General features: G+C 43.6%; 1 long non-coding RNA gene across 2 annotated transcripts; it reads left to right on the top strand.

The window, feature by feature from the left end:
• The first annotated feature begins 1,090 nt into the window (after positions 1-1,090).
• On the top strand, positions 1,091-8,244 carry LOC149972802 (uncharacterized). 2 transcript variants are annotated; one of them, XR_016490525.1, is made up of 2 exons: positions 1,091-1,856; positions 8,103-8,244. It is a non-coding gene; the product is annotated as an uncharacterized LOC149972802 (long non-coding RNA). The 2 variants fall into 2 exon arrangements; XR_016490526.1 differs by lacking the exon at positions 1,091-1,856 and adding an exon at positions 7,326-7,570.
• Positions 8,245-18,820: the final 10,576 nt, after the last annotated feature.

Genomic DNA, 18,820 nt, shown 5'->3' with positions numbered 1-18,820 from the left:
GTGGGGGTTGGAAACTTTTAACATTAAAACAGAACGTTTGTAACTTTTAACATTAAAACGACTTCATACAAGGAGTGTCATACTGCACACGCACTGTTCTGATCAGGTGTCTCTATACATCTGCTGATTGGTTGAGCTACCAGCGTGATCAGGGATTTGTATTGGAGTGGCAGTTTCTGAGCCTCTTCCTGTACTCTTGGTAACAGAGTAAGGAAAGTTATGGTTGTGAGAAGGTTATATGGAGGTGAGTACTGGCAGATGACAATGTTTTTTCTTTCTCTGTCGTTCTCTCTACTGGACATCCAAGCTTCTGTCTTGTACATGTCATCAGTGCTGTGGTGTCTGATAACTCAGCTTATCCTCCTATTTCTCAGGTGTCTCAGAGGAGATCGACTGTAAGTCCAGGTACTTTCTCTGTGGTGTAGACTAGATACAGTTCAGCGGGACCACTGCGATGGGATAGAAGCGGAGGGGTCCAGTTTTTGCCTATGAGAGACATTTGGGATATACAGGACTCTCACTGTTTGTTTCAATCAATCATTCAATCAATCAATCAACATATCAATGTGTACATCTCGCTGTTGATAGCGATACTAGAATCTTTGTGTTCAGGGCTGCCTGTCGTTTCCCTATTTTACAGGCTTTTCTACAGACGCCCGACACTTTGGTAGGGGAGTTTCCTGCTTTTAAAGACCCGAGGCGAACACACACACACACACACGCGCACACACACACACGCGCACGCACACGCGCGCACACACACACACACACACACACACACACACACACACACACACACACACACACACACACACACACACACACACACACACACATACACATACACACACACACACACAGAAAGACAGTACACTACTGAAGCTGCCTCTGCCCGACATTTCTTTCCTCTCCCCTCATCCTCTCTCCTCCTCTCCTCTCTCCCTTCCTTTCTTTTTTTCTGAATGGGTGTCCTCTCTCTAACCTCTCAATTGAGAGGAGTGTAACCGGACAATGCCCTTCACAGAGATAGGCTCCGCCCCTTTCAGCCAGGCTCATAAGACTATAAGAGCACAGAGACTCGGCTCGGAGTGTGTGTAACAGAGAGTGTGTGTGTCTGTCTGCGTCAGAGGGACGGAGGGAGAAGGAGAGCAGGGGAGCCAGAGAGGGAGAGAAAGAGAGGGAGGTAGGCACAGAAAGAGAGGAGGACAGAGAGAGAGAAGGACTGAGGGAGAAGGAGAGTCTTAGTGCTGTGTAACATATGATAGTAGTTTCTCTCGGCAGGGCCGAGCTGTGAGAGTGTGGTCGGCAGCGGCGTCTCGAGTGTGCTGGGAAAGCACCTTTATCCCAGAGGGACTCATACACACAGAGAGAGAGAGAGAGAGAGAGAGAAAGAGAGAGTGTGTGTCGGCTTCAGCACAGCACTGCGCTGTCACTTTAAGCCTGTTACTGATTACACTCAGTTACACAGAATGCAACTGGAGTAGAAAAAAAGACTGACAGAGAAAGAAAGAAAGAGATCTAAACCAAATTCAAAAGAATCCGTCCTTAGTTTCACAGAAACTGTGAAGTTGTGGAAGGGTGAGAGACAATTATCGCTCTCGCTCTTTTCTCTTTCTCTCTCTCTCTCTCTCTCTCTCTCTCTCTCTCTCTCTCTCTCTCTCTCTCTATTCCTGAGAGTGGCAAACTGGAGGGGAACCCCAGATGATCTGCCAGGGAGAGAGCGGGGGCAGAGAAAAAAGAGGAGGAAGAAGAGGGAAACAGACAAACAGAGACAGTGAGAGTCATAGAGAATGAGAAGGGGACCTTTCAAACCTGGTAAGAGGCTCCCAGACGTCAGGAGGAAATGCTCCGAGAGGGTAAGTGAAAAAAAATAGAAATCGCAGCTAACACTGCTGCTTCTGATGGATGTCATATGGTCCACGTTAAGGCTGAGAAAACGCTCACAGATCCTCCGTAGTTAGACCAAACTAGAGGAACACAGAGAAGCAGAGTTGTTGGAATCAGAAGACACAGATTCTTATTGAATAGAAATATACACTGCATTTAGAAAACAGTGACATCTTTGTGACAGAGATCCTCTCTCTAACTGTGAGGCCTGTAAGAATAGGAAGACGTGGGGCATCTTTTGGGATTGATATTTGTGTGAGGTACTTTAGCTGAATGCTAAGTGATAGATTGACTGTAATGTATTAGTGCTGCTATGTATTAAATGGGGTTTACTACTGACAGTGTTACGTCATAGTTTGTCTATACTAGTGTCATAGCAAATAGCTCATTCACTGTTACATAGTCATAGCGCACAGCTTGGTCATCGTTGGAATGATCCGGATACAGCTGTATGAGAGAGCTATAGCTCTTCTGCAGTCTCCAAATGCGAGTTCTTTAAATGAGCTGCAAATAGTACATGTGATATTGTATAGGGCAAACTTTATTTTTCATCATTAGGATAACAGTTATATTATGTGTCTGTAGTCTATTTTATCTCTTCAGTCGTTGATTTGTTCTGTTGGGTTGATACCATATCTCAGAGGGAATAGTAATGTAATATCATTTCCTGTCTATGCGTTCCCCCTCAGCCTCTGTCGTACTGTCTCCCCCGTAAACTTGGGTAATGGTACAGTCCACTCCTTGTACCCAATGGCAGAAGGCATAAATGAACTCCGAGCACAAAGGATAGGGGGATGCGTTGTAGAAGGGGAAGTGAATGTATACTATATCCTACCACATGCGGAACTCAGTGCTGTTTCTTTATGAATGGGCAGTCTGAGTGCACGATCTGATTGGTTGAGAGAAGAGAATCATTTCTGAATGGACAGCAGGGTGCAATCACCGGTGTTTAGAGTAACCTTCTGCGGTTGCCTTTCTCTCCCCCGGTTACCAGCTGTCCCAAAGGTTGTGTGTGTGTGCGCGTGTTTGCATATGTATGTGTGTGCGTGTTTGCGTATGTGTGTGTGCGTGTCTGCGTATGTGTGTGTCCAGGTTAGTATTTTAAGGTTTAATGTCCATCAGGCAATGATATGGTTTGATTTGATTCTGTATTTATTTACTCAATTGGGTTCATAACATACAAATGTTGTGTGGTGAAACTTCCCTTAGAGTTAGGCACTACTTCTGGTCCTTCTCTCTGGGGTGTGACAGGTCTGTAATTGTAGTGGCATACTAACCTAATTACTTTAGTGCTGCTCATACCGAAACAAATGGAAACAAACGTGAACAATGGCCATCCTAAAATTAGATCTCAAGGCTACCTGCCATAGACATGGGATCCCTCAGAGGGCACGTGTGTGTGTGTGTGTGTGTGTGTGTGTGTGTGTGTGTGTGTGTGTGTGTGTGTGTGTGTGTGTGTGTGTGTGTGTGTGTGTGTGTGTGTGTGTGTGTCTGTGTCTGTGTGTGTGTGTGTGTCTGTGTGTCTGTGTGTCTGTGTGTGTGTGTGTGTGTGTGTGTGTGTGTGTGTGTGTGTGTGTGTGTGTGTGTGTGTGTGTGTGTGTGTGTCTGTGTGTCTGTGTGTGTGTGTGTGTGTCTGTGTCTGTGTGTGCATGGCCAAGGAATGTGCTTCCAGACAGCCCCTGCATGCTAGTCCCTCTACACTCCCTCCCACACACTCACACACCCTTTCTCTTTGTTTTACTGCAGTACAATGATATCCAATCCTATGGCTCCACCTCAGATAGCTCTGGTTCTCACTCTGGGAACTCACCCTCCCAGTCCAACTGTCTGGCCAACAGTCACACTCATACTATCTGCGTGTGGATAGTAAAACAAGGACAATTTGGACAAGTGGGGACATTATTTTAAGCTCAGGGGTTAGGTTTAGGGTTAGAGTTTGGGTTCAGATTAGGGTTAGGGTTAGGCGTTTGGGGTTAAGGTTAGGGTTAGATTGAGGGTGACGGTTAGGGAAAATAGGATTTTGAATGGGAATGAATTGTTTGGTTCCCACAAGGATAGTAAAACAAATGTGTGTGTGTGTGTGTGTGTGTGTGTGTGTGAGGGTGAGGGTGATAAAAGTCAGCCATTAACTTTGTGAATTGTGTTTGTATCTGCATATCTGTGCTTATCGTGCCTGCGTTTCTAGACTGTGTGATAAGCATGCTATTGTCGGTAAGATGCGTCGCCGGTATCTAGATGGTTGAGATAAAATTCTCAGAGGTAGATAATGTTGGAATCTGCCCTCTATCTTAATCCAATACCCATGCACTCTCACCTGTCCTTCTTGGCAAAGTCTGGCAGATGAACATCTTTCCATGGCAGAGTATTTTGGTGGTAAAAGTAGGGTTGAATAATGTGAGGTCATCAGTTCACCGTGCAGTGAGTGTGTTGGCGGGATCTTTAATCATGTCACTAGCCGAGGTCAGTTTATTTAACTAGAGCAAACCCATTGAACTCCACTCTATCCCGTTCCTTTTTGCATGAGCTGATTTCGCTTTGTTTATACAACAATGGAGCCACTCTCACTGGAAGTCTGTCATTCGCAGAGAAAGGAGTTCAGGCTTAACTGCATAACTTAGACGTCACAGGAGCAGCTCGCTGCGTTTGGTTTGATGTCACCACACTCAAGTGTGCGTGTGTTTGTGTTTGTATGCGCTCGAGGGGGCGGAGCCTGTGTGCATTCAGGTACGATAGGTTCCAACGGTTCTCCACACACCCATCTGGTACGGTGTGTGTCCCTATGCCCATATATGGCGGTAGCTTCCCCTACCTGGTGCCTAACCGAGAGTGCATTGAATTCTAATAAGTCGGGGTGCCGGAAAGAGACCCTAGAGCGGAAGCACGTCATGAAACAGCTGGATGAACGAGCAAGACCTGAGATCTGTGTTTGAAGGAGATATTTCTTTCCTACTGTAATCAGCTGAAGAGATGACTCACAGGGTACATAAGTTATTCAGATGGGAGCCAGTAATGAGTGTTATAGTGGAACTCTTTATCTACTGCTGACTACACTCACAAGAGATTGGATACGTAGAAAACAGAAAAACAGGGATTTTCCTGGCTGATATTGCTACTATGGGAACTCTCATCAAGAAATGTATGGTGAGATGCCAATCAGCTGTTCAGGTTAGAATTCAGTAAGCTAAAAGTTCAAGGGAAGTAGAACGTGTATCTGACCTTAGAGAGAGTTCACCTTCTAAAAGGTGCCTGAAAGAGTGGCTTTACATCATTTATTATTTTCAACACATTTTCCACCCATTGGAACAATCCTTACATTCATCCATTGGAACAATCATTACAGTAGGACAATACTTACATGGCAAGGGAGATACTGTGATCAAGAAGGTAGGAAGAGGGCGAGGTTCAGCTATTGCACTCTGGCTGTGCAGATCCCTGCAAATTCAACAAATGGGGCAGTGTAATGCTATAGGACTGATGCATGGAGCCAGTAACCCTAAAGCAGCTAGGGAGAGAGACACACATCCAACTCAGCTCCACAGGATCTAGGGATCTTGGACCATCATCCATCCAGCTCTCCCTCTCCCTCTCCCACTCTCTCTCTCTCTCCCACTCTCTCGCTCTCTCTCTCTCTCCCACTCTCTCGCTCTCTCTCTCTCCCACTCTCTCTCTCTCTCTCTCTCTCTCCCACTCTCTCTCTCTCTCTCTCTCTCTCTCTCTCTCTCTCTCTCTCTGGATTTGGGACAAGAGAGAGGTTGCCAATCCTTCATAAAGACACTACACCAGGGAGCTCCCCTTTCCTCCTCTCTCTAGATCCTCTCCTCGCCCTGCCAGTCCTTTCCCATCTGTCCAGCCTTTTGGAAGGTCCCACAGACACCCCTCTCTGGGCTAGGGACATGAATGGGTCTGGGACTGGGGTATTGGACTGGTACGGGGTTACAGGGATGGGGCTGAAATAGCTTCTGGAGCTGGGCCTTTAGTTGTAGGCTCCAGGACCACTGTTTGGCCAAGCCAACACCCAGATGAACCATTCAGGGTCCCCTTTCACTTTCAAACTGTTACATCTGCTCTGCTTTACGCTAATAAAGCAGATGCTGTATTAGAAAGAGAGGAAATGAGAGGGGTGGGGGGGTTGGGTACTGTATCTAGAACAATTGAAATTGGGAACATTGTGGTAAACGGGATGGCAGGGACATTCAACGTTCCGTGACCTTCATGTCTCCACAGACCAGAAAATGGCTTCCCTCTCTCTGGTTGGACTGTTCTGCAGATCCGGCCGAACCAATCTGACCCTCCAGATCTGTCCCGGCGGAATGTTGGAGCTGAGTATCTGATTGGCCGATGCTCTGATGGAATTACATGCTAATTGTTGGAAAGTTGGTGCTGAAAGAGGACCAGTTGGTGAGAGTGCTGTAGACTAAGGGTTGGTTATGGATATTGTTCATCTCTCATGTGAATTGAATTTAGTGGAAAAGCAACCTGAACTCATACTGCCTTGTCTTGGCCTCCAAGCTGATGATAAGTAATAACGAACATGGCCTGTCCTCCCAACACACACCCACAAACACACCCAACTTACACATCCTACAGACACACACCCACACACACATGCCCACATACTGTATACTTCAGTAAACGCCAACACCCACACACATCCACACATACATAATACCCAACTGCCACCCAATAACACACACACATATACACACGGTGGTGGTTGCCCCATGCTTTGAGGCCAGGCAGGGTAATGATTAAGTTCCTCTTGGCTCCTCTTACTGTGTGTGTGTGTGTGTGTGTGTGTGTGTGTGTGTGTGTGTGTGTGTGTGTGTGTGTGTGTGTGTGTGTGTGTGTGTGTGTGTGTGTGTTTGCCTGCGTGTGTGTTTGCCTGCGTGTGTGTTTGCCTGCGTGTGTGTGTGTGTTTGGCTGCGTGTGTGTGTGTTTGCCTGCATGTGTGTGTGTGTGTGTGCGTGCGTGTGTGTGTGTGTGCGTGCGTGCGTGGATGTGGTCAGGCCCAGTCATCTCCCAGGCAGCTAGGAGGAAACCCACATCAACTGAAACATGCACCGCACTCCAGGAATAGCCTTACGCTTATATATACACACACACAGCCCTGGTCTCAACCCTTCTTTATCTCTCGTCACAATGTTTTATATTATGTTCTGTATAAACTTATGTGCCTATTACAGCTTGTATTTGGATGCTTGCTGGCTTGAAGGGTTGTTGATTTTCTAACCTACTGTATCTATAAATCAAACGGTATTTTGTCAGTGGAGTTTGGACTAGTGTACATCAGTGTGAACAGAAAAGGATTTCCCTTCTAAAGATTGTCTTTTCCACTTTGACATTTCAGACTTGATTTACCCTAACAAAAATGTTTCAACCCCTATAGAATTTCTAGGAATTATAATCCACATAGTAATTCACATTTCCTGTTGCTGCAGGGTTATTGTCCTGCTGTAGCGAACTGGCTCAAATGAAGATCCTACGTATGTAGTGTCCCTCTCAACCGTAAGGCTTTGGGCTTCACTGGAAACAGCCATTTACATACACTTGACCACTTCTGATAGGCCACAATGGCAGCATCACATGGAAACACGCCCACACAGCATTATCAAAGGATGGAAAGAAGCAGATAAGATAGAAGGATGGAGAGTGGAACATACTATATCACCGTATCACTGATCATGTAAGTCTAACTGGTTTAGGTATGTTACCATTACACACACAAACGCAGTCACACAATACTCACGTTTTAATGTTTTCACTGGGTTTGCTAATCTCGGTTTACCCAGAACTAAATTCTCACGCAGTTGGTAAGCTGCTCGATTAAGTTCTGTGTCCATACGCGTTAAGAGAAGAGAGGAAGAGATACTAGAACAAGGAGCGAAACCGGAACGAGGAGCTCCACCCTCACTTTTTGACCGTTACAGGCCAAATGTCCCCTCCCTTTCCGAAACTCGGAAGATGCTAACAACTGCGAAATCCGGATTTGTTCGAAAAACCAGTGATGAAAAAAACAAACAAACACTGGAACTACTGTTGCTCGTTATCCCACACATCCCATTCCTTCCCCGCAGATTCTACCGTACCAGTTATGTTGTGGTAGATCTGTCCACGAGAGATTACAGGTTTACCGACACTGTAAGTCTTCATCAAGTTAGGATCAGAAGTGAAACATGAACCCCTGTCACTGACCTGTTGCATTGTGTGTGTTATAGGTGTCAGAGCAGTCCTGAGTGTACCAAGCCACAGTCACCAGGGTGACTCACAACAGCACTGTGCTGTCAGCAGCCCTGCTGACCTTCAACTACCTCTAGACATCAGCTATCCTCGTTCTAGCATCTGTCTACAGGTAAGACACTGTATTTCAGCCCTCCTAAGTCCTATAGCAACAGCTATATGCTGTATTTCAGCCCTCCTAAGTCCTATAGCAACAGCTAAATGCTGTATTTCTCTTCCAATCAGCAAGCTCTCCGGGGACTGGGCATGCTCAGTAGCAGGGTCAGGGTCAAAATAATGTTCTCTTCCTGAATTTAAAAAGAACTGAACATAATTAAAATGACTGAATTGACCCCAGTCCTGCTTTGTAGCTCAGTGGCACCCTCCTGCTTGCTTGCTTGCGCAAGTCATGGATTGATTGATTGACAACAGTTGTGTTTTTCCCTCCCCTCCTCTTTCATTCCCTTCTCTCTCTCTCTCTCTGGAATGTACCGGGTCCTTCTCAATTCATTCATGTGGATCCAGGAAGCGCGTTCCTCCCCACAGCCCCAGGCCATGCTCCAAACACATACAGTACATAGTCCACTGCCCAGTAGTCACTATTGGCCATGCTAAAAAGTACAGAAGTGACAATATCATCAGAAGTTTGGCTCATCCCATTGCCTAGTTGATCTAGTGATCTCACTGCCACCATGTCCGACTGATGTGCCACACTACTTTCCTCTCTACAGCAGTCATCACCAATGTCAGCCCTGCATCACATACTCAACCCACTCACCAACTCTCTTTCTCTGGCTCTCAGTCAACACTGCAACTCCTACGTTGACATGGAACTTGACATGGGACTCAAACTCACTGAACACATTGAACTCTCAACACTAATGTCATCACCAGACAAAACACTCAGAGAGAGAGAGAGAGAGAGAGAGAGACTTGGAGTCAAGTGAGCATCAGCTGGTTGAGTAGAGTACTAGACTGCTGTGTTTGATCAGTATGGTCATACGGCTTCAGGTATGCAGAGGCAAAATTGGACAGGGGACAAGAGGGAGAGCCCATCCTCCATCTGTCCATACTCCCCTAGATTCCCCTCTTTCCTCCATCTTTTCACACAGTATGCATCATTCCATCTCTCCCTCTCCATGTTCTGATCTGCCTCTCCATTTGTTCATCCATCTCTCAATATCTCTCTCCTCTTTACTCTCCTTCACTCCATTCCTTCCCATGTCCTCTCCTCTTCTTTCCTCCCTCCCCCACTTCGATTAGGTATTTGAGTTTTCGCTAGAGGAAATGATGTATGATATTTACAGTAAATAACTGCCATGATAATCTCACACAGATTTGTCCCCATATGACTTATTTTTTACGGTATTCGGGGAGGGAAAGCTGATCCTAGATCCGTAGTAAAGTTTGTGTCTAATGGTTCAGGTTAGGATTTGGAGAGGGTAAGCTGATCAGTGCCTAGAGCAAAGTGCTTAAAGGAAACTTCTCCCTAAAAGAGAATGCAAGTGTGGCATCAGAGTCACTGTGGAGCTGACATGGCAGTGCCTGCTGCCTCCAGTTGCCCAAGGCCTAATGGGAAAGAATGTCAGGAATCTGAAACTGATCATGCCATGCTTAGAGATAGCTATAGAGAGATAATTATCATATCCTTCCCTCCCCTCACCCCATCCTCTCTGTCTGGTCTGTCTCTCCCTCGTCACCCTTCTCCTCTCCCTTCCCCCTCTCCTCTCACCCCATCCTCTCTCCTTGTTTCTTCTCCTCCCTCCCCTTTCCTTCTCCTCTCACTTAAGAGCTGCAGTCAATGTTGCCTTATGATTTCTTACCCAATAATGACCGTCTCTTTCTCCCACTTTCTCTCTTTCTCTCTCTAACCAGAATGGACCCAATTATCATATGAGGATGACGACCATGATGAAGGCAATGCAATTTCATCAATGTGGATCCTTTATCTATATCTGCAGCCCATTCCCTCTATCTAACCCCCCCCCCCCCCCCTCCCGCCCTGACGGACAGCCTGTATTTGTGTGTGGGTCAATTGCTCAGTAGGCAGTGTAGATCCTGTGTAATTATCAGCAGCTACATCTGGCTACTGGGTCTCTGAACACACGCCACTGCCCGCTTCCTACCTCCGGCCTGGAGGTACATCCCATTACCAACTGATTGGCTAATTGCACATTCAATTTCTCTCTGGTTGTCTAGTATGTTATCATATGGGCTGTTACATCTCATGACAGCACAGGACGCTCTCTATGCCTATGCTTGTCATTTCAACAAAAAAAATCGGAATATTTTTTTCTCTCTCTTCTCCTCTCAATTATCTTCTCCCTCCGCACCGTCCTTGGCGAGAACCATTCAAACTCTTCTTGCTATTCTTCTCTGAATTGTGCTGTTTTCTAAAAGAGAGAAAAGAGAATTGACGAGACAGAAAAAAAGCGAGCCAGAGTTGAAGGAAATGTCAAACGTGTCAGGCACAATAGCACAGAGCCTTTAAGAGAGGAGAACATTGTTTACAATGCGATGCCTGCAGTTTCCATAGAAATATGTCTATAGAGAACAGGCAAGATGAAATGTCACATTCTCTCTATGATCACTCAGTCAGAGACAGTGTGCGCGTGGGCGTGTGTGTGTGTGTGTGACAGCTGACGAGACATCTTTGCTTGGTCCTGGACCTAGCATACAATGTAGATTTCTGTGTGGTTTAAGCTACAGCTACATTGTCTGCTGGGTTTCAGGCTGGCAACAAAAGCAGCCTTCAACAGCTGAATGATTCAAGAACTCAACGAATCAACTCTTCAAGAACTCAACGAATCAACTCTTCAAGAACTCAACGAATCCACTCTTCAAGAACTCAACGAGGTAAGTTCACATTCATTCCGCCACTGTGTCAAATGTTCCACCCTAAAATACAATGAAATGTCTTATCTTTTAATAAACATGTAGAAAAGTATATGGTTGTGCGACTGGTTTTTCATATGAAAGTGTAAAGTGTTTTCAGTAAAATGTAAGTGTTATTTTAAAGGGAAATATCACATTGGGGAAAAAACTATATTTGTCTTGACAGTGACATCAGTGGAGTATGGTTAGAGTACAAACAGAGCTGGGACCAGCTGGAGAGAATCTGGATGGAGTCTGCAGGGGAAATGTATTTCTCTAGAAATAATTTGTATTTAGAATAAATACCTGTATATAACAACTCAAAGCCAAACACATACTGATACTTAACATGTCTAGCCACTGCTGTTTAAATAGTCCCTTATTCCCTTAAAAAACACATGAATTTCACATGTGAACACGTGATCCTCAGGTGCTCATGTGATTTAAGGTGAAGTTAATGACACCACACGTGACAACATTTGAGCACATGTGAAAGCCCAGGTGTCATATGTTCTTTAAAATATTTTACTTTAAAAGGCATCATTTACCTGATTACATTTAAACAGTCACGATCCCCTGCAGGTTTTGTCTAGTTCCCGGTTTGTTCCAGGGACGTCCCCAAGGACATTTTTAGAACGTTCTGTCACGGTCCCCTGCAGGTTTTGTCTAGTTCCCGTTTTTTTCCAGGGACGTCCCCAAGGACGCTTTTAGGACGATCTCTGAACATTGTGTTACAATAAGTTCCTGTGTTTTTACAGCAAAATGAAGGTGTTAATGGACAGTATACTGCTATAAACTGATTACTTGGGACTCAACCTCACTTGGGATTTATACTTTCAACCTCTTGGCTGCTAGCTGCCTGAAGTTCCTGCTGCTCCACCAGGTCTGTGGACACAATGGAGATTCACAATATATTTATTGCCAAGAATAGATTTCTGCACTTTGACTTAGGTTGCAGTAAAAATAAAGTCAAAATGTACAGCAACTTTAAGGTGTTATTTTTATAAAATTACATTATGCTGCTGTATTCTGATTTCAGTTACTGTAAAATTGTCTGTAATTTTGTACTGTGACCACAATTGTAACTCAGCTTTAAAGATGCACAATGCAGAAATCGCTCCACCATTTCCTGGTTGCTCAAATTCTAATAGTTTGCCTGATTTCAGCTTATGTGACGTAACAAGCAAGTATAGTGTATAGTGACAATCGTTGTACCATCTAAACCGCTGTGAAATATATTTCCCATAACACACCATAATGTGTTTGAAGCTGGTGTACAAAACCAAAAGACGCAAGAACGAAAACTAAGAATGGGAAGCATAGAAATAGCGCACATTGAACAGATCTACCGCTTCTTAGACTTGCTTTCAATGAAAATGACAGACCTATAACACACATTTCTACCTGAATTTGGTCAAGTCGCCCCCCCCAAAAAAATATTGCAACTTTAAATGGGATTTGAGCTCATGAACTCTTGGTCGCTAGCAGCCTGAAATGTCCTGCTACAGTGCAGCTACACCACCAGATCTGTGAACATGAAAGAGATACTGTATGATCACAGACATTGGCAAGAATGCATTTCTGCACTTCTGCACGTTATTGAAAGCTGCACAGAATCAAGTAAATAATGTCCAATTATCACCACCAACAACCACAACATAGAGTATACATTTACGCCTTTGGGATTTGAACCTGCAACCTCTTGGTTGGGGCGCAGTCAATGTTTCTGCAGTGCCACTAAGTTTATACTTATTGCTTGGAACATACAGTATATTAACACAAAAAATAAAGGTATGGCTAGGGTACACTACAGTGTTGTTTCCTGGGTTACAAAAAGGTCAAAGGTACACTTCACTGGTACATACACTACATGACCAAAAGTATGTGGACACCTGCTAGCCAAACATCTCATTCCAAAACCATGCCATTAAAATGGAGTTGGTCCCCCCTTTGTTGCTATAACAGCCTCCATTCTTCTGGGAAGGCTTTCCACTAGATGTTGGAACATTGCTGCGGGGACTTGCTTTCATTTAGCCACAAGAGTGGCATTAGTGAGGTCGGGCACTGATGTTGGGCGCTTAGGCCTGGCTCGCAGTCGGTGTTCCAATTCATCCCAAAGGTGTTCAATGTCATTGAGGTCAAAGCTCTAAGCAAGCCAATCGAGTTCTTCCACACCGATCTCAACAAACCATTTCTGTATGGACCTCGCTTTGTGCACAGGAGCGTTGTCATGCTGAAACAGGAAAGGGCCTTCCCCAAACTCTTGCCACAAAGTTGGAAGCACAGAATCATCTAGAATGTCATGCTGTGGCGTTAATATTTCCCTTCACTGGAACTAAGGGGCCTAGCCCGAACCATGAAAACCAGCCCCAGACCATTATTCCTCCTCCACCAAACTTTACAGCTGGCAGGTAGCATTCTCCTGGCATCCGCCAAATCCATATTCGTCCGTCAGACTGTCAGATGGCGAAGCATGATTCATCAATCCAGAGAGCGCATTTCCACTGCTCCAGAGTCCAATGGCAGCAAGCTTTACAAGACTCCCGCTGTCGCTTGGCATTGTGCATGGTGATCTTAGGCTTGTGTGCGGCTGCTCAGCCATGAAAACCCATTTCATGAAGCTCTCGTCAAACAGTTCTTGTGCTGACGTTGCTTCCAGAGGCAGTTTGGAACTCGTTAGTGAGTGTTGCAACCGAGGACAGACAATTTTTACACGCTATGCACTTCAGTGGACCTGTTCTTCGAGCTTGTGTGGCCTACCACTTTGTGGCTGAGCCGTTGTTGCTCCTAGACGTTTTCACAATAATAGGATTTACAGTTGACTGTGACAGCTCTAGTTTGGCAGAAATTTAACGAACTGACTTGTTGGAAATATGGCATCTATAACGGTGTCACGTTGAAAGTCATTGAGCTCTTCAGTAAGGCCATTTTACTGCCAGTGTTTGTATATGGAGATTGTATGGCTGTGTACTCGATTGTATACACCTGTCAACAATGTATGTTGTTGAAATAGCCAAATCCATTCATTTGAAGGGGTGTCCACATACTTTTGTATATATAGTGTATATGAACGCACATTGTACAGTTCGGTACCTTATAGGTTTAATGGGACATTTTTCGACCCAATATTTTGAATATAGGTACGATCATCACTGTGCTTTGGTATGTGGGGGCAATGTACTGGTGGGGCTCATAGCATATTTGGGGCCGTGGTCAAATAAATGTATATTTGTGCCAACCAACAGTGGAAGTGTTGTAGCAGTTTAAATGTTTGATGGTTATGACAACGCAAGTGTTATGTTCTTCAAATGTTCTAATGTTCTTCAAATGTTCTGTGTCAGTAATGAGCTGCACTGTGAAGATGTTATTGTGCATTTTCCAGTAACTTAATGGCAACTTGTTGCAATGAATTTGTAATTCCTTAACTGGAAACTACTTGTCAGTAAGTTATTGTAAAAGTCATAATAACTTACCTACAGGGCACTTGCTGCCACTAGCAATTCTTGCCAGTAACCTACTGTGCTGTCAATAACTGTTCTGTTGACAACATGCACATCGCTTGCTAATTGGCAGCATATGATTGCAGCGGCAACCTATCAGCAGATTATAGGCATGGCTTTCAGCTAGATATTTTTGGTCGCCCATGAGAGGGAATGTTATACCAGTTCATATGCAGTCTGTTGTAGTCTGTACAGAAATATTTAGCGTGTGTATGGTTGGTTTTGCAGTCTTGTTAAAGGCTGCCGTAAGTGCATGTGACACGAAAGAGCCATGGAATATTTCATTTATAGTTAGTTATCACGTAATACTCACTTTCCTACTGGGCCATCAGGTCAGTGAGAGCGACATCAAAGCTGCAATAAGTTACTGTGGATTTTACAATAACTCACTTTCAGCTAGATGATAGTAAGTAATTGAAAATTAAACATTAACTCCCTGTGAACCAGCTGACATTAAGGTACTGGAAAATGCAAAGTAACCTCTTAACGGTACAGCTCTTGATTGTCACAAGTTCTTACAAAGATTGCAGAACAGTGTCAAAAGAGGTGCTCAACCTTCATCAAACATAACGATAAAACCACAACATTAGAACACTGGGTCCCAAAGGACCCCCCCCCCCTTCAAGCTAATGAGAATCCATTCTGACTGCAACATTCTAAGTGTAATTAATACATTTCATACAGTGGGAAGAAAAAGCATGTGAACCCTTTAAGATTACCTGGATTTCTGCATAAATTGGTCATAAAATAGACAAACACAGTCTGCTTAAACTAATAACACACGAACAATTATACTTTTTCATGTCTTTATTGAACACACCGTGGAAACATTCAGTGCAGGGTGGAAAAAGTATGTGAACCCTTGGATTTAATAACAGGTTGACCCTCCTTTGGCAGCAACAACCTCAACGAAACGTTTTCATGTAGTTACGGATCAGACCTGCACAATGGTCAGGAGGAATTTTGGACCATTCCTCTTTACAAAACTGTTTCAGGTTCACAATATTATTGGGATGTCTGCTGTGAACCACTCTCTTGAGGTCATGCCACAGCATCTCAATTGGGTTGAGGTCAAGACTAGCTGGGCCACTCCAGAAGGCGTATTTTCTTCTGTTCAAGCCATTCGGTTGTTGATTTACTTCTGTCTTTAGGGTCGTGGTCCTGCTGCATCAACTAACTTCTGTTGAGCTTCAATTGGTGAGCAGATAGCCTAACATTCTCCTGCAAAATGTCTTGATAACTTGGGAATTCATTTTTCCGTCGATGATAGCAAGCTGTCCAGGCCCTGATGCAGAAAGCAGCCCCAAACCATGCTCCCTCCACCATGGTTTACAGTTGGGATGAGGTTTTAATGTTGGTGTGCTGTGTCTTTTTTTCTCCACACGGTGTTGTGTGTTCCTTCCAAACAACACAACTTTAGTTTCATCTGTCCACAGAATATTTTGCAAGTAGCGGTGTGGAATATGCAGGTGCTCTTTTGCGAACTTCAGACGTGCAGCAATGTTTTTTTGGACAGCGGTGGCTTCTTCCGTGGTGTTCTCCCATGAACACCATTCTTGTTTAGTGTTTTACATATCGTAAACTCGTCAACAGAGATGTTAGCATCTTCCAGAGATTTCTGTAAGTATTTAGCTGACCCTCTAGGATTCTTCTTAACCTCCTTGAGCATTCTGCACTGTGCTCTTGCAGTCATCATTGCAGGACGGCCACTCCTAGGGATAGTAGCAACAGTGCAGAAATGTCTCCATTTATAGACAATTTGTCTTTACATGGACTGACTTTTAGAGATACTTTTGTACTTTTTGGTTCTTCTCAGGCAATGCTTCTTGTGAATAGCAAACTCACATTTTGTGACTGTTTTTTATGGGCCAGGGCAGCTCTAACCAACATCTCCAATCTCGTCTCATTGATTGGACTCCAGGTTAGTTGACTCCTGACTCCAATTAGCTTTTGGAGAAGTCATTCGCCTAGGGGTTCACAAACTTTTTCCAACCTACACTGTGAATGTTTAAATGATGTATTCAACATAGACAAGAAAAATACAATAATTGGTGTGTTATTAGTTTAAGCACACTATGTTTGTCTGTTGTTGTGATTTAGAAGAAGATCTGATCTAATTTTTTGTCAAATACATGCAGAAATCCAGGTACTTCCAAAGGGTTCACATACGTTTTCTTGCCAATGTACATGCTATCACAAAGGTAATCATGTGGTTGTGTTTATGAAGGCCTTGGGTTACGTTATAATATGATTTCATTTTTATTTCAAATAACACAATAGCATTTTCGTTAGTTTATGTTACACCAGGCTAAAAATTCAAGTGTTCATAAATTGTATGTGTGGAGTTGCTATAAAACAGATAGCATATGTGTTGGAACACGTTAACACCTTCTTTTTATAATTACAAAATTAAATAAATACTCCAATCACTTGTCCTAACACCTGAAACTACTCTTCGTAACTTTCACTCGCTTGACACATTGTGACATGCCTTTGCTTGGTTGTAGTGCATAATTGTCTCCGGTTCTCTCTTTATTGTGTCCCTGTTGTCTAATCATTCTTCAGCTCCTTCGTACATGCCTTTATTTAGCGCAGAGTGAGGGAGTTCCCTTCTCACTTTGTTCATGGTGATGTCCAGGCTTGTTTTCTTTGCAAGCAACTTGTTCACCAATGGCAGGGAGGTAAGGTTCCCGCAAGCCTCATCGCCAGCTTCTCTGACACTAGCCTGCCTGCTGCCCGATGTGGATCTTTTCCCAGATATTGAAAGCCGTTGAGCATGTACAATTACACACGCTCTCACTGTGTAGTCTACTCCAAGTAGACCAGAGTAAGTCACTTTACCCCTACCTACATGTACAAATCACCTCGACTAACCTGTACCCCCGCACATTGACTCGATACTGGTGCCCCCTGTATGTAGCCTCGTTATTGTTATTTTGTGTTATTTTTTTGTGTTACTTGCAAATATATTCTTAACTCTATTTCTTGAACTGCATTGTTGGTTAAGGACTTGGTAAGTAAGCATTTCACGGTCATGCACCTAATACCTGTTGTATTAGGTGCATGTGACAAATAACATTTGATTTGGATTTGATTTGAAAAGCCTGTTTGGATTCGGTGGACTGATATAGGGTGCATACCATTTTGACATTATAATTACAACAGATCAATACAATAAAATGGCCCGTACTGTTCTTCATTAACAATTGTTGATTGCATAATTATGCATTGTTCGCTTCCCCTCGCTCATCAACTCACCCACTTTCTCTCCATCATACTTTGTTTCATTCATTTAATCTGTTATATGTGTGAACTAAGTTTTGGTATATTTTGAGGCAATTATCGTGGTGATTATCAGCAGGGTACTGCACTTTCAACTGTTGAGGGAAGAAGGGGCAAAGGGGGAAAACAATTCAAAACAATGATATGCCCTCCGAACACTGGTTATAACTCCAGTTCTGTTTGTGATATTAAGATTCTAACACCAACAGTGTGTTATATAGATTTTTTTTAGGAAAAGTCAAGAACAGAGAGGGGTATGACTTTAAAAATGTCAGCAAAAATAATAACAATTCAGTTCATGAGTAGTGTTAAACTTGTACAACATTTCCACTGATGGTTGGCACAAATCCAACATATTTTATACGATGCCCACCAATATGCTAATGAGCCCTTGCCAACACATTGTCCCCACTTACATTTCTTATGCTGCTTTTGTAACCAAGTGTGAAGTGGGGATTTACCACATACGACTTAGAAAAATTCATTTGAATGGACCTTCAACTGGCCCTAATTATTAATGGGAAACTCATCTATCATCCTGAGCTCCCACTTCTCACACATGCTGACCTCTGACATCACCTACTAAGAAAATTACCTCGATAGCAGAATTTTCGTCTGTAACAACAAAACAAGCAATCTATTAAGGGTCCAATTGGCATGTAAATGCATCCAACTGGTACTTACAACTTCACAACTGGCAAATTCCCACCTCCCACATGGTTACGAACGCAGCTTTATATTGAATGCATTGGGTAGAAAATATACCATTACACTAGACTATCCGCACATATACTCTGAAAGGTACTGACCAGTACCATGAGTTCTTATACATTAGGTGTACCGTTTAACTTTTTGGTACAACAGGGAACAACACAATACCGTAACCATACTCTTATATGTGATTCCTTCAGGAAACTATGGGTATGTCGCACGGCACTACTTGAGATGAGAGGCATTTGCATATAAATGTAATTTTTTTAAACAAAATTAGTTTTGGGGCAGAAATGCCTTCTGGAACATGTCAACTTTCATGTGCCTTAAAACTTCTGTCTATAACATGA

Source organism: Oncorhynchus mykiss, chromosome 22 (assembly GCF_057628025.1).
Source record: "Oncorhynchus mykiss isolate SJ-2025 chromosome 22, ASM5762802v1, whole genome shotgun sequence".
Taxonomy (NCBI): domain Eukaryota; kingdom Metazoa; phylum Chordata; class Actinopteri; order Salmoniformes; family Salmonidae; genus Oncorhynchus; species Oncorhynchus mykiss.
Note: the sequence above shows the minus strand (reverse complement) of the source record. Positions and strands in the feature narration are given on the sequence as shown.